The following is a 14584-nucleotide window of genomic DNA, read 5'->3' on the forward strand; positions in this document are numbered from 1 at the left end:
TGATGCCAGCTCATATATAATAGGTCATGTAGAAGTTCTTTTGGGTTTTCAGATCTTTATTCAACCCCTGGACATGTTGCTTGTTTGTGTATTTGGCATTTTTGGGGTGAAAGTCCCACTGCCATTCAGGGAGGCAGAAGTCTCCCCCTGCTTTCTTCCAGGCCAGAAGCATTTGTTGGCTGGGGAATGAGGAGGGAATATTAACACACTGAAACATGGAACCTGAATCCTGTATTAGCAGAATGTTTTCAGGCCATGTGCTAATGGACTCGAATCACGTTGCTTCTGGCAAAGCAAATATGGTGCTTGTCTATGTAGAAATTGCCATTAGCTCACTGGCAGCATTGTCCAGAAGACCTTTTCCCTCACTCTTGTTCTGAATGTCTTCAGTCTTTATTGTGTATTGCATGTTCATTCTTAAACCTCCTACTGGTTAAGGATTTGGGAGAGCTACTTGGACGTGAATGTGCAAGCTGGTGTCCTGGATAGAAACCTGGACCCCTGAATATTGTTGGAGTATGGTAGAATATACAAAACTTCCATATCTCAGTGTATAAATTAAAAAAATGTCTGTCAGTGCTTCTAAGGGATGTTTGCTGTTGAAGTTAACATGCCATTGAACAAAAAAGCCATTTAAAGTGTTACCTGAGTACAGAGCATTATGGTTATGGATCAGACTCCTTCTGTATCGTGCTTTCCTCCCTTCCAAAGTGTTGTTTGCTATACCTACTGGAGGTGTCTCCACCTGCTGATGATTGCACATTACACTGCAGTGTACACTAAAGAGATTCTCTTCACAGAACTTCCACGTCGTCTGCTGTTACCTTCTGTGTTGCAGAATATATGGACAGGGATTTCTTCCCTCTTGTTAATCTGGAGCTTATCTTGGACTATGTTTTCAGAATATGTACCTGTATTGCATGTACCAAGGAACAGGTGACCTCACAGCTTCTTAAGTCCTTTAAAAATAGGATCTATTTGTATCAATAGACCTTTTTGCTTTCCTCATTGTGTGGAGCTTTCAGACAGGACCGCTTAAACTTGTAAAATTTCTTTTGATTGTGGAGGTGCATCTAGCACTCTTAAGCAGATAGCAAAATTTGCATGATTTTAGTGGTTTTGAAGTGTTCTGCTCTCTTATGAATCAAATGGCTGAGAGACAGATTTGATTGGGAGAACATGAAGCAGTGATTTATATTAACTGTATTAAAATATGAAATGGTCATAATATGGACAATAATATACAGAAATTGAACGACTTGCTAAATCGTGATTGACAAATAGGGTTAGTTATACTCCAGGCACACTGTGTCTGATCCCCTAATATCTTCTTATTCTTGGGGAGACATCCAAATTGGATTTATATTTCGCAGCCCAAGCAAACTGTCAGATCTGTCACTATAAATCCTTCTCAACCCCCTTTTTTTTTCTTTTTATTTCTTTTTTTAAATTTTTTTTTATTTGGGTGGTACATTTTAGAACTAATTAGAACAGGGAAAATCTTTTTACCTTAATGGAGGAATACAGAGGTCCATTTGGATTACAGGACAAGCTGTAACAGTTTGTGAAGGGAGAAGTGTTCCTGTTTTAAAGTTGTCATGGCTTTGTCTTATTTGTAGCTATTTTGAACAATGGTTGCCTAAGGAGTAGCACAGGAAGTTTCAGCACTGGAGGGCCTGTTATCTAAAACATGAGAAGAGAAGGTAAACCTGAAGAGTAGTAGCTTGACTATCTAGTAGTGGTGAGTACAGTGAATGGGAAAGGTAGTCTGTTCTCCTGTTCTCATGTTCTCCTGACAACTTGCAGATAAAATTTAGGATTTGAAGCCTTGTAATCTAAACTGCATGCTGCTTGAGTGATAGGGAGTGGTTCCCTAAAAGAGCATTTGTGAAGGTGAGTGGTTATGATCTCATGAAGTGTCCTCCACAACCTCTCTTGGTTTGAATCTATTCAACAGTCTTAATCAGATTACTGATCATTTAGCTAAAATTTTATATTTTAGCCATTGTATTCCCCTTTTTAAAACCAATGGTGATATATCTTGCTACATTCTGAGTATTGTGCAAAGTAGTTTTTTCTATTATATGGTGTCAGGATGCTTTAAAAACTTTTTCAGGAAAGGTGTTAGGGAATCAAGAACCTTCATCTCATTGTGGTAGTGGAGGGGTGGGTTGCAATGCTTCATGTGATTTTTCTCTGGGGGCAGGGAAAGATAATTTATCAGATTTTCCCATTGAGGTCAGTAGCACTGTTATCTGGTTAAGCCCTTACTTAGGCTGTAAGCTCCTAGGAGGTTTTTCTTGTCTTTAAAGGCTGATTGTACCAGTGGCAGTACTGAAAAGTAACTGTGGCAGGTCTTGTCTTGACAAGCCATACTTCCTGCCAACTTTCTGGAAGGTCCGGGAGACTCCAATTATTGCAGCTTCCCTGTCTTTCCTATTTCTAGGTTAGACTCCATTTACATGTCAGATTCTCAACCAAATTTGATTCTCCTGAGTGGTAGGCAAGCTAAATGAATCATGTATCTTGTTACTCCAGGGTATTTATCAAAATATATCTTCAGACTTCAGTAACTTGGTACAGATTCTGATATGAATCTTAGATGAATAAAATAAGTCCATTGTTTTGTCTCTTCTTTTCTCTGAGGCAGATTTCTTAGAACTCAGTCTGCTCACACAGTAGTCACTGTGAAGGATACTGCTTCCCATGTGGATTGCTTGGGTAGAAAGGAGTAATAACATGCCTTGATTTGGTAGCTGTGCTTCTGTGAAGGTGGTCCAGAATGTGATTATTGCTTCAAAGATACACAGCTCACTCATATTCCACTTTTTGTCCACCAGGACTCCTCAGTCTTTTTTCAGTTTTGTCTTCTTTTCGTTTGTCTTTCTCGTTGTCCTTATGGGAAACTTCAGCTTCCCGACATGACCTGGGAATACCATACTGCTGTGACAAACAAGTCCGGGAAATTCCTGAAGTACGTTGCAGATAATTTGTGGTCACAAGTACTCATTGAGCCAGCTAGGAAAGATGCTCTTCTAAACCTGTTATTTATTAATAAAGAAGGACTTGTGAGAGATATGATGGTAGATGGCTGCCTTTGCCACAGGATCATGAAATGGGTAATTTAAAAATTTTTGATGTACTGAGGAGAACGGTCAGCGAAGTTACTACCCTAGATTTCAACAGAGCTAACTTTAGGCAACTCGGTGAGCTAGTTACTAGTGTGCTGTTCCATGAGTGCTGGTCAGTTTTTAAGAATCACCTTTTAAAAACACAAGAGCAGGTGATCTCTCTGTGTAGGAAGTCAAACAAGCCATGCAGAAGACCAGCTTAACTGGACAGGGAACTCCTCTTGAAACTCAAAAAGAAAAAGAAATTGTATGATCTCTGGAAACAAGCTCAAGCTTCACAGAAAAATTACAGAGCTGTAGTTCACATATGCAGGGAGAAGATATGAAAGACCGAAACTTAATTAGAGTTGAAACTGGCCAGTGTTGTGTCAGACAAGCAAGGCTTTTTGAAATACATTAATGAGAAGACGAGTTCTAGGGAAAACATTGGACCGATACTTGTTGTAGATGCTCACCTGACAAATTGGGCTGAAGAAGAAGTGGAGGCATTCTGTGCTTTTTTTTTTTTTGCCTTGGTCTCTTATAATACTAACGGACCTTGAGCTGCCCTGTCTTCTAATTTGGAGGACCACTACTATGGGAATAGTGACTTTCTATTTGTGTACATGGAGATTGTAAGGGACCAGTTGAATGTTTGTAAGTCTTTGAGGCCAGGTGGGATTCATCCCAGAGTGTGGAAGGAGCTAGTGGTTGTTGTAGCATGACCTTTCTCAATCACTTACCAAAGGTTTTGGGAGTCTGGGAAGGTCCATGCTGGCTAGAAGCTACTCAGCATTATTCTAGTTTACAAGAAGGGCATGAAGCAAGACCCAGGAAACTACAGACCTGCTGGTCTACCCCCAGTACCTGGAAAAATTATAGAGCAGATCATACTGGGTGCTACTGAAAGGCATTTGAAGCCCTTTAAATCATAGAATCATAGAATATCGTGAGTTGAAATGGACCTACAGGGATCATCAAGTCCAAGAAAGAAGGGCTAGTGGGTGATGTGGAGATTGGTGGCTGTCTTGGGCATAGTGACCATGAAATGTTAGTTTTCAATGCTGGGTGAAGTAAGGAAGGGCAGCAGCAGAACTTCCACCATGGACTTCCAGTGGGCAGACTTTGACTTGTTCAGGAGATTGATTGACAGAGTCCCCTGGGAGTCAGTCCTGAAGGGCAAAAGAATCCAGGAAGGCTGGATGTGCTTTAAAAAGGAATTTTAAAATATATTCAGGAGCGGGCTGTCCCCATGTTTGGAAAGATAAGTTGTTGGGAAAAATAGCCTGGCCTGGCTAAATGGTGAACTTGGGCTGGGACTTTGGGGAAAAAAAGAGAATGTATTGTCTCTGGAAGGAGTGTCACATGACTAGGGAGGACTATTAACGATGTCGCGAGGTCACGTAAGGAGAGGATTAGAAGAGCCAAAGCTCAACTAGAACTTGATTTGGTGGCTACATTAACAACGACAAAAAAGTTTCTATAAATACATTGGCAGCAAAAGAAGGATCAAGGAGTGTCTCCATCATTTGTTGAATGCAGAGGATGGTGTAGTGACAGGGGATGAGGAAAAGGCAGAGGTACTTAGTGCCTTCTTTGCCTCAAGCTTCAATATGAAGACAAGTTGTCCTCAGGATACCCAGACCCCAAAGGTGGAAGTTAGGGATGGGGAGCTGAGCGAAGCTCCTGTAGTCCAGGAGGAGATGGTCAGTGTCCTGCCATGCCAATTAGACATTCACAAGTCTATGGGCCCTGAAGGGATCCACCCCAGAGTATTGAGGGAATTAGTGAAAGAACTTCTCAATCCACTGTCAATCACCTACCAGAAGTCCTGGTTAACTGGAGAAGTTCCAGCTGACTGGAAATTAGCAAATGTAATGCCCATCTGCAAGAAGGGTCAGAAGGATGATCTGGGAAACTATAGGCCCGTCAGCCTAACCTTGGTTCCAGACAAGGTTATGGAAGAGATCATCCTGAGTGATGCCTTTACATGCAGAACAACCAGGGGATCAAGTCCAGCCAATGTGAATTTCTGAAAGGTAGGTCCTGCTTGACCAACCTGATCTCCCTCTATGACAAAGTGACACACTTAGTAGGTGGGGGAAAGGCTGTGGATGCAGTCTATCTAGACTTCAGTAAAGTGTCTGACACCACCTCCCACAGCATCTTCCTAGAAAAACTGGCTGCTCACAGCTTGGATGGATGGACTCTTCAGTGGGTAGAGAAATGGCTGGATGCCCGGGCCCAGAGGATTGTGGTAAATGGAGCTAAATCTGGTTGGTGGCCAGTCATTAGTGGGGTTCCCCAGGGCTCAGTTTTGGGGTCAGTTTTGTTTAATATCTTCATTGTTGATACGGACATGGGGATTGAGTGCATCCTTGGTGCTCAGGGGTGATCTCATCTCTCTCTACAGCTACCTTAAAGGATACTGTAGTGGGGTGGAGACTGGTCTCTTCTGCCATGCCTACAGTGAGAGGACCAGAGGAAATGTCCTTAAGCTGAGGCAAGGGAGATTTAGATTAGATATTAGAAAAAATTTTTTCACTGTTAGGGTAGTCAGGCATTGTAATAGATTGCTCAGGGAGGTGGTGGAGTCATCATCCCTGGAGGTGTTTAAGTGGCATCTGGACTTGGCAGTGAGTGATGTGGTTTAGTGGTTTAGGGGTTACAGTGGTAAAGCTGGGTTGCTGGCTGGACTGGATGATCTTAAAGGTTTTGTCCAGCCTTGATGATTCTATGAATTCCTGACTATGTGCAGGGCATCCCCAAGAATCACACCATGTCCCTGAGAGCATTGTCCAAACCCTTCTTGAACTGTGTCTGGCTTGGTGCTGTGACCACTTCCCTGGGGAGCTTGTTCCACTGCCCAACTCTCTAGGTGAAGAACCTTTCCCTAATATCCAACCTAAACCCCTGCTGACACAACTTCAAGCCATTCTCTTGGGTCCTGTCACTGGTCACCAGACAGATCAGTGCCTGCCCCTCCTCTTCCCCTCACAAGGATGTTGTAGACTGCAGTGAGCTCTCCCCTCAGTCTCCTCCTCAGGCTGAACAGACCAAGTGATCTCAGCTGCTCCTTATACAGCTTCCCCTTCAAACCCTTCACCATCTTCTTAGTCCTCCTTTGGATGCTCTCTAATAGCTTTATATCCTTCTTGTCTTGTGGCACCAAGACTGCACACCCGACTCGAGGTGAGATTGCACCAGTGCAGAGTGGAGTGGGACAATCCCTCCCCCAACTAGCTCATGATGTATTTTTAAAACAGAGCAAATAATAAACAGCAAGTTGGTGAAAGAGCTGAAAGGCGTGTCCTGTGGGAAGTGGTGAAGGAATTTGGATTTGTCTGGGTTGGAGAAAAGGAGACTGCTCTCTACAGCTTCCTGGTGTGGGGGGGGGAAGTGGAGAGAGAGGTGCCAGTCTCTTCTCCCTGGTATCTAGTCACAGGACACTTGGGAATGGTTCAGAGCTGTGCCAAGGGAGATTCAGACATGACATTAGGAAACACTTCTATACAGAGGGAGTGGCCAAACACTGGAGCAGGCTTCCTAGAGAGATGGTTGATGCCCCAAGCCTGTTGGGGTTTAAGAGATGTTTGGACAATGCCCTTACTTTAACTTCTGTTCAGTCCTGAAATGGTCAGTCAGTTGTACTAGTTATTCATTTTAGGTCCCTTCCAATTGAACTGTTCTATTTCAATCATTAAATTCACGATGTTTCTGTCTTTTCATTCCTCCAATCTGTCCAAGTCCCTCCTGGTGGTACCCCTGCCCTCCAGCATATCAGTGGCTGCCTTCCTCAACATGCCATTATTTCTGATCTTGTTGAGAGTATGTATTTTTCCACTGGGTCACTAATCATCTCTGAACACTATCAATCTCAGTATTGTTTTCTGAGGCAGGCTTTTCAGAACTGGCCATCATGCAGATTTCAAACCATTGTTTAACCTGGCCAGCTTCTCTCTAATCTTTCTTACTGGATGCCATCCAGTCCATACTTCCCCTGTCTGGCTATAAGGGTGCTATGAGAGACTGCATCAAGAGGCTTACTGAAGTCAATGTAGACATCATTTGCTGTCCTCTATGCATCCTTAGAGCCTATCGTTCCATCATAGAAGACAGGTTCATAGGCTTGATTTTCCATCATTTAATCTGTCCGTCTGTTCCTAGTCAGCTCTTTGTCCTTTGGGTGCCTAGAAATGGCTTCCAAAACTTGCTCCGTAAAGCTACAAGGGACTGAGGTAGGGCTGACTAGCTTGTCACTCCACTGATAGTCCTTGCTGTCTTTTTAGAAAGGTGATGTATATGTACCCTTTCTTGTCTCTGGTAACCTCATGCAATTGCAAGATTTTTTCATAGATGACAGAGACCAATCTTAAAATGACATACTTTTGTGTATAGGGGGAAGATGGACATTTCAGTGAAAGAGAAATCAAGAGCTGAGAAAAGCACATTTTCTAGTTGTTCTTTGCACATTTCCAGTAGTTCCAGTGGGCTCTAGTCAGGCTTAATGCTCAGTTTGATGGGTACTGGAGAAGACTGAATTGAAAGAAAGTAGTTTCTGTTCTGATGGATGTATGATTTTAAGGTACAGTAACAAGTGAAGAAAGCAACAAAACAGGAGCTTGAGAGAAACCTGTTAGAGGCTGGGACTAGTGCTACTGAATGATAGATTAGCTTCATGATTGTGGTATGCAGAGGTGTGTCTTGCCAGCATCCTTCTTGAATAATGACATTGAGTAGGTTAGTGCTGTCCTTCAAACTGTAGATGCTCCTGCTGTTATTTTGACCTGCTTAGTGGGCAGAGGATGAGAAGGGAAATTGTAGGAAGGGCAACAACAAGCATGATGGAGTGCCTCTTTTATTGTAACCCCTTCTGTACTGAAGAAGGAAGATGCTACAGAAAACAGTACGTGTGCCTAGATATTGAGAAGAAATTATGTCAAGTGGATAAGAACTTTGCTGTGTTGTCTTGAGGAACAGTTTGTGACCAGAGAACTTTTCAGTAAAGCAAAAGCGAAGGGTGCTACATTTGTTCAGGAAATGTATTTTAATAGTCTGTTAGGATACTATGAAAGGATGATGAACTTCCGTTCTCATTGTGATACTTCATTTCTGTGTCCTTGTTTCCTGTATTCTGTTCCAGTTTGTGTTTTGTCATTGAGACATCCTCCTTTTGTACCATCAAATACAAGAAAAATACTTTATGGTAGTGCTTCTTAAGGCATAAACATAAGGGGACACTTGCTGTACAGCAGGTAAAACAAGATTATCTTAGGCCATTAACTTTTACCCAGTACAAGGCTTGAACACAGCACAGAGGACATAATGTCTTCATTACACCAAAGCATCTCTTTTTTAAGAAAGTGAACAGTGCCACAGGCAAGTCCAGGGAGACTAAATTGGCACCAGTGCCTGGAGACCCATGTGTGGCTGGCCCTCAGTCACATGGCATATAATACAGACTTACGTTGTGGAGACAGAAGGAACTTCCAACATCCTTCTCAACTTTAATGGGGCTAGAATGCCCTCCCAACTGCAAACATGGCTGGCTGTGTGAGTCCAGTGAGTTGAAAAGATGTGCTCACTGGCATACTAGGTAAAGAGAATTCTTGTACAAACTTAAAGAATTGGTAAAACTGGAAAATGGACTGGTACAGCCTGTTATATCAGAGGAAGAGGCAAAATATATATACTTGCAGACAGTAATCAGGAAAAGTATTGCTGAGCCCTGTGTGTTATGACCTAGAGTATTCAATGTCCTAAAGCAGAGATGCCAGTATTATGAGGATGATCAGGATTTTGCAGAGCTGCCTTCTTGTCCTTGTAACCTCTGAAGGAAACAGGATGAACAGCATGAAGAAGGCTGTACTGTGTCAGACCAAAGGTCTGCCTGTCTTGGTAGTCTGTCTCTCACAGTGACTCGGTTTGGATACATGGGGGGTGCTGTAAGGATGAAGCACTAATAGAGTGATACTTTTTTTTAGTGTTCTCTTAGCCCAGTTTCCTGTCTCAAAAAGATGTGCAAACTTTCTTCAAGGCTGGAGAAAACTTTTTTGAACCTTTGGCTGTAGTATTTATCCTGCAACTGGATTTAAATCTGTTTCTACAGGGACATGTCCTGATGTTTGAAAACATCAAGCAAGGATTAGCATATCTTTGTTTGAATACTAATTACCCTCTTTATAAGTAAATTACGTCTTCTCTTGGAATTTTTTTTTCCTAATATCAACATCCTGACATTGTTTCTTACAATGCTTTTTTTTCCAGCAAGGTTGAAAAGTCTTGTTCCTTCTTTACAATGAGGCTTTTTTGACATGTATACATATGCCCAGTCAACGAGTCCTGTGTAATCCACTAACCCATATAAGTCATTTTTTTATAAGCTTCATACCTGTAAAACTTTAACCTTTAATTGTGCTCCTGCATGAAAATCCCCAGTATTCCACATCCGTATGCATTCAGTTCTAGTGTCTACACTTAAAGTATTCTTCAGAGTTCCAGAGTAACTGTAAGAGTCACTTATGGTACTTCTTATAGAGTGTTCTTATATTGCTATTCAGGCTTCATTTACTCATATATCCAAATATGCTGCTAGCCTTTGCTGCCCAAATGCTGCTGTAACACTACCACAGGAGGTGATATTCAGGCAGTTGGGTCTGAACCTGAAGTTCTTACCACTGCTTTTCAATGTACAAGGTCCTAGAAAGTAAGGGGTTTTTTTGTTTTAATTCCAGAATTTATTGCATTTCCTTTAGCAGTATTACAAAATATTGCAATTTTGTATTGATCATATTTATAATTTGCAATGCTTAAGAGCTCAGTCTGTTTAGTTTTATCAGAAGAGGATCAAAGGTGTCATGCCTGTGTGGTAGAAAATCCTTTATGGAATTGGAGTAATAAACCATCTTTTGTCTTGCAGATGGGTGTAAAAATGAACTTGGAGCTAAAGCCTAGGTTGCCTAGATTGGTGCATGTGAGATTTCATTGCTGGAGGCATTTCTAAAAGGGCAGTGGTCTGAGACTGGTCTGGCCTGACTGGAGCCCTTGGGCGCTGTTGAAGTCCTTGAATTTTCCCTCAAGTTTTGACACCACCAGACAGTGAGCCAAAGCTACTGTTGCTACAGTTGCATTTTAGCTTCCTCCTTCTGTCAGAGAGGGCTCTCCTAGAGATAGCTCACGGACAGGTCTACTCAAAGTCTGTGAAGAGCTGCTTTGTGCACGTCCCAAATATTTTATGAGGTCATAAGATTTAGCTGTTTGATAGGGATTGGACTCTGGGTTCTTGGGACTCTATTTTAAGGGTAGCATGTAAATAAGAAAGATTCCTGCTTGTATTCCTCTGTTTTAAGTGAGATGTGTATTCTCTGAATGAGGCTTTTGCAGAATCTCTGTTCTGATTATAGAAACTGGAAATAAATCAATATACGAAAGAAGTGTTTTATCTGATATAAAGTGAACTGAGTTGAGAGTGGGGGAAGAGAGTTTTTGCTGACATCTGACTAGATTTACAGTATTGGGCTGTCCATTAATCTGCATGCTTCCTTGACCATTTCTGTAAGCATAAAGTATAAACTGTAATCTGAAGGTCTGTAGGGAGTTACTATGCTTTTCTTGCTTTGAATTGCAAACTTGAGTGAAGGATTTGAGGTAATTTATCATGTCCATTCTTTGCAGGTTTTTTGTAATGATTTTGTTTCCCAGTTTGTCAGGACATTGTCTCTAGACAAGTGAGATGCTCCTTGTTTGGAATTTGAAACAATTCCAGAGTTTCTTAAATAGCCTTTCATTTCTAAGTCACTGCTTCAGATCTGCCCAGTCCCAAATGGGATGTCATTTAAATGAGCAGGTCAGTTTCAATTGATAGTTTAATGGATATCTATTCATTTTGCCAACATTAACATCTTTTTAAGCTAGATTGGCATCATTCTTTTTTACCATGATAACAGTGACTTCAAATATCAAATGAACTGAGGACTTTGAATTTTCTTTTGCCTATGCTTGTGTCCCAGTATTAATAGCTATGCATATTTGTGCAAGGAACAACACAGGAATCCCTTTACCTTAACTGTTCCAATGAATAAACTGTAAAAAAATTAGATCCCAACTGGACTGCATGTTTTTAAGCAAAAAGATCAAGATCCTTTGGAAATGGCTTCAAGTGTTTAACACCATATTGGGGGTAGATAGTTTTCCAATTTTTAAAAGTGATTATTTTTCTCTCTCATCTACAAGCTGCACTTGTGGGAACTGGGAGGTGTTCCTAGTGAAATATGCTGATTTTTGTTACGTACAAGAAGTTGAAACAAGGAGCAATAGATTGTCTTATGGGAAGGGCTCAGATTTGGCAAGCTGTTGGTAATGTCAAGAATTTCAGATGTCTGAAAGTTATTACTAGCTGGTTTGATTTCTGGAGGGGGCCATGAGGTGTGGCTGTTGTCCTGCACTCAAACAATGTAGGGGCTATGTAGGAAAGGTGGCATTTCACCCTCCTCACCACATTGATAGGCTGCATGACTTTAAACCGTGGGCTTCATGTGCTTACATATGTATTTAGACATTTAAACAAGAACCTTCTTTAACACCGCCACCCAAATAACAAAGCAAACAAACCAGAAAATTTGTGCTCTGATGACAAGGCTGCAACTTGAGTGGCCCATGTTGCTGTAATCAGTGCCCTTCTGCATGTACAGTACAATGCAGTCAGACACTTAAATGATTGTTGTTGGGTTTGGGGGTTGTGTGTCTCAGCCTGTCCACCTGCCTCCTTTCACACAAGATTCCTGCCTTAGTGTAGGACACTTGAGACTCTCTGAATGTACAACTCCTGGCTTGGATTTTTTTTTCTCCCCCTCACTTAGGCTGACTTCAAGCTTTATTTACTGCACAGCATCCAGACTCCACTCTGAAGAGGAAAGAAGTAATTTCCTTGTTAGTGTCTTCAGGGTACCTCCTTCTATGACAGCTTAGAATGTGAATGAATTCATGTGCTGAGCATTTGGATGTTTTTGTCACCCTTACTGCATAAGTGAGGAGTTTGAGACTGAAGCAAAACCCAGGAGTTATCTCTGAATTTGAGGGGCCTAAGATGAGATATGCAGACATTGGCAATTTACAGGAACTTACTTTGTACCCTTTTGTAAGTTCAAATCCCATTTCCTAAGAACTTCCTTAGCAGTTATGAGTGCTCAGAGCTTCTGCACATCCAGCTGCAATTACTGATGAGGTGAGGAGTGCTGTTCTTATTGCTGAAGTCTTTCTCTGGCTTCTCAGCTAAGAGAGAGAGAGCAGCAGGCAGGGATCTCTCCAGGGCTGATGGTCAGTTGCTTTCATCATGAGAACTTTGCCCTGACAGCCGCCTGCTTTGCCCATTCTGTCGTTGGATCTGGCTCATTTGCTGCTAATCTCCTTCAGTTCTTGCCCCTCGCCTCTTTGGAGGAGTGCTCTGTATAGAGTCTCAAAAATAAACTGTGTAATCATTTGATTTAGCATTATTGTAAATTGTATGGACCAAGGGACAACTTCAGAAATCCCGTAAGGGATTTCTTCCCTTTCGAGTACTTTTATCTGTAACCAGATATATGTATATCTGTGTGTATATATATTATTTATTTTTGAGCTAGGACTTTTGGTATGTATTCACTTTGTATTGGAGTTTCCTTATAAAGGTATTTTAATTCCCCAAATATATTTTGTCTCTGGAAATACTATGATTCCTGACTTCAAAGGAATTGAAAGAGCAGCCCCAAATGCATAGTATCATAGAGACTGCTGTGAAATAGCTTGTCTACTACATCTCAAGAAAGAGCAATAGGTAGGTGAAAACTTGCTGTGGAACAGTCACACTTTATACGCTTTTACCTGAACATCACAGGATGACACGAATTTTGACTCATGTCTTGCAGTGATATTTCAAGTATTGTCCTCTTGATTCTTTAAACTACAAAGTAATGATTGTCTAGTGAAGTAAACCTGACTGTTTAACAAATGATAGGCTGCCTGCTAATGCCCAATTCAGCAAAGTTTTAAAATATCAGAAGTCTTAGTGTATATTTTGGGAAGAATGCCCGTGGAACAGAGATCCTCTTTGGAACCAGAATCAATCATCTGACTGAGCTGTATTGGAAAAAAAGAGAAGGGTATGAAGAGAAAATGGTACTAACTATTGTCTTTATTATCCTAAGTTTTGTTCTGTTCTCTCCATGGACTCTTGGTTTACATCTTCTAGAGAAATTAGTGCATCTTTAAAAAAACCAAAAAGATAAACAACCAACCTCTCTCTGCAAGCTTTTTAAGTGTTCGTTTGTTAGATGTGCGTTGGCACACTCTGTTTGCAGCTGAATACCCATTTTCTGATGTAAACAGATTCCATTAACCTGAAAGATGAAAATCAGAATGTTTGAATTTCCATTAATACAATTTTGGGATTGGACAGATAGCCACAATTGTGATTTTCTTATCCTTGCAGTAAAGTACTGCAGTCCACATCATTCCTTGCTCGCACATTACACCTCATATCTGTGCTAAGTGGGCATTTTCTGAGCAAAGTGCATTGTTTGCTCAACAGAAGCATAAAAGATGACACATGGTTGCTGTACACCTTCTCTCTGCTATTTGCTGTGGATAAAGTGATGATGGTGCACTACCATATGACTCAGAAACAACTTTGCTTAAAACCACAAATTTGTTTCAGGTAAGTTACATCCCACCTGTATGTATACTTAAATGTAACTGTGTATTTGTTCCTGGGAAGAACCCAAATGCTTGTCACAACTGGCAACTGGAAGCATCAGAACTGGTATATTCAGAATGTGTCTACTCTCTGTCATTCTGCAAGTACCTCAAGTGTTTAGGATATGGATGAGTACAACTGCTACTGCTTGTCACTGAACTACTGCTGGTAATTGAAAATTGGAATACAGTGTTCCCTGGAGAGTTTGTCATGGAGCTCAAGAGGTTAATATGTAGTTATGTGATGATAATTTTATATGCATCTGCACATACTGCTAATAGACATTAAAGTGAGCATTTACGTCCTTATTATGGGTCAGTACTTGATGTCATAATAAAAAGTCACATCAGAAAAGTACAGGATAAAAATCTGATTATGCACATTTTGGAATGTAAATGGCTTTAAAATTCAAATTGTCACCTGGTGGGAGGATCAGGAAGGAGTCAGAACAAGGGCAAAGGGGCAAAGCTGTGAGACACAAGGGGCAAGATAAAGGAGGAAGAAGAGAGAGGCAGGAGTAGGCCTTTGCTTGGGTAGTTTATATCCATATGAATACTATACCCCATTACTTAAGCCCTTCATGTCATCTCATTAAACATAAGCTGGAATGAAAGGTGAACTTCGTAATGGGGTGTGAAGGTCAGTAAACTCCAGATCTTCTGTCTTTCCACAGAGTTCAAATCTGCTCAGTGTTGTGAAGGCTAAAACATCCTTTGGGTTAATGCAGGGTGTTCATTTGGAAAGC

General features: G+C 41.2%; 1 protein-coding gene across 7 annotated transcripts in view; it reads left to right on the forward strand.

Moving 5' to 3' along the window:
• Positions 1 to 14147, forward strand: part of GPATCH2L (G-patch domain containing 2 like) — a 47305-nt gene extending 33158 nt beyond the window's left edge. For all 7 annotated transcript variants that reach the window (XM_017741791.1, XM_017741793.1, XM_008639614.2 and 4 more), the window contains one exon: positions 1 to 14147. The gene's annotated coding sequence lies outside the window, so the exon portion shown is untranslated.
• The last annotated feature ends 437 nt before the right edge of the window (positions 14148 to 14584 follow it).

The sequence above is a fragment of the Corvus brachyrhynchos genome, unplaced genomic scaffold (genome assembly GCF_000691975.1).
Source record: "Corvus brachyrhynchos isolate BGI_N302 unplaced genomic scaffold, ASM69197v1 scaffold115, whole genome shotgun sequence".
NCBI classification, from domain to species: Eukaryota; Metazoa; Chordata; class Aves; order Passeriformes; family Corvidae; genus Corvus; species Corvus brachyrhynchos.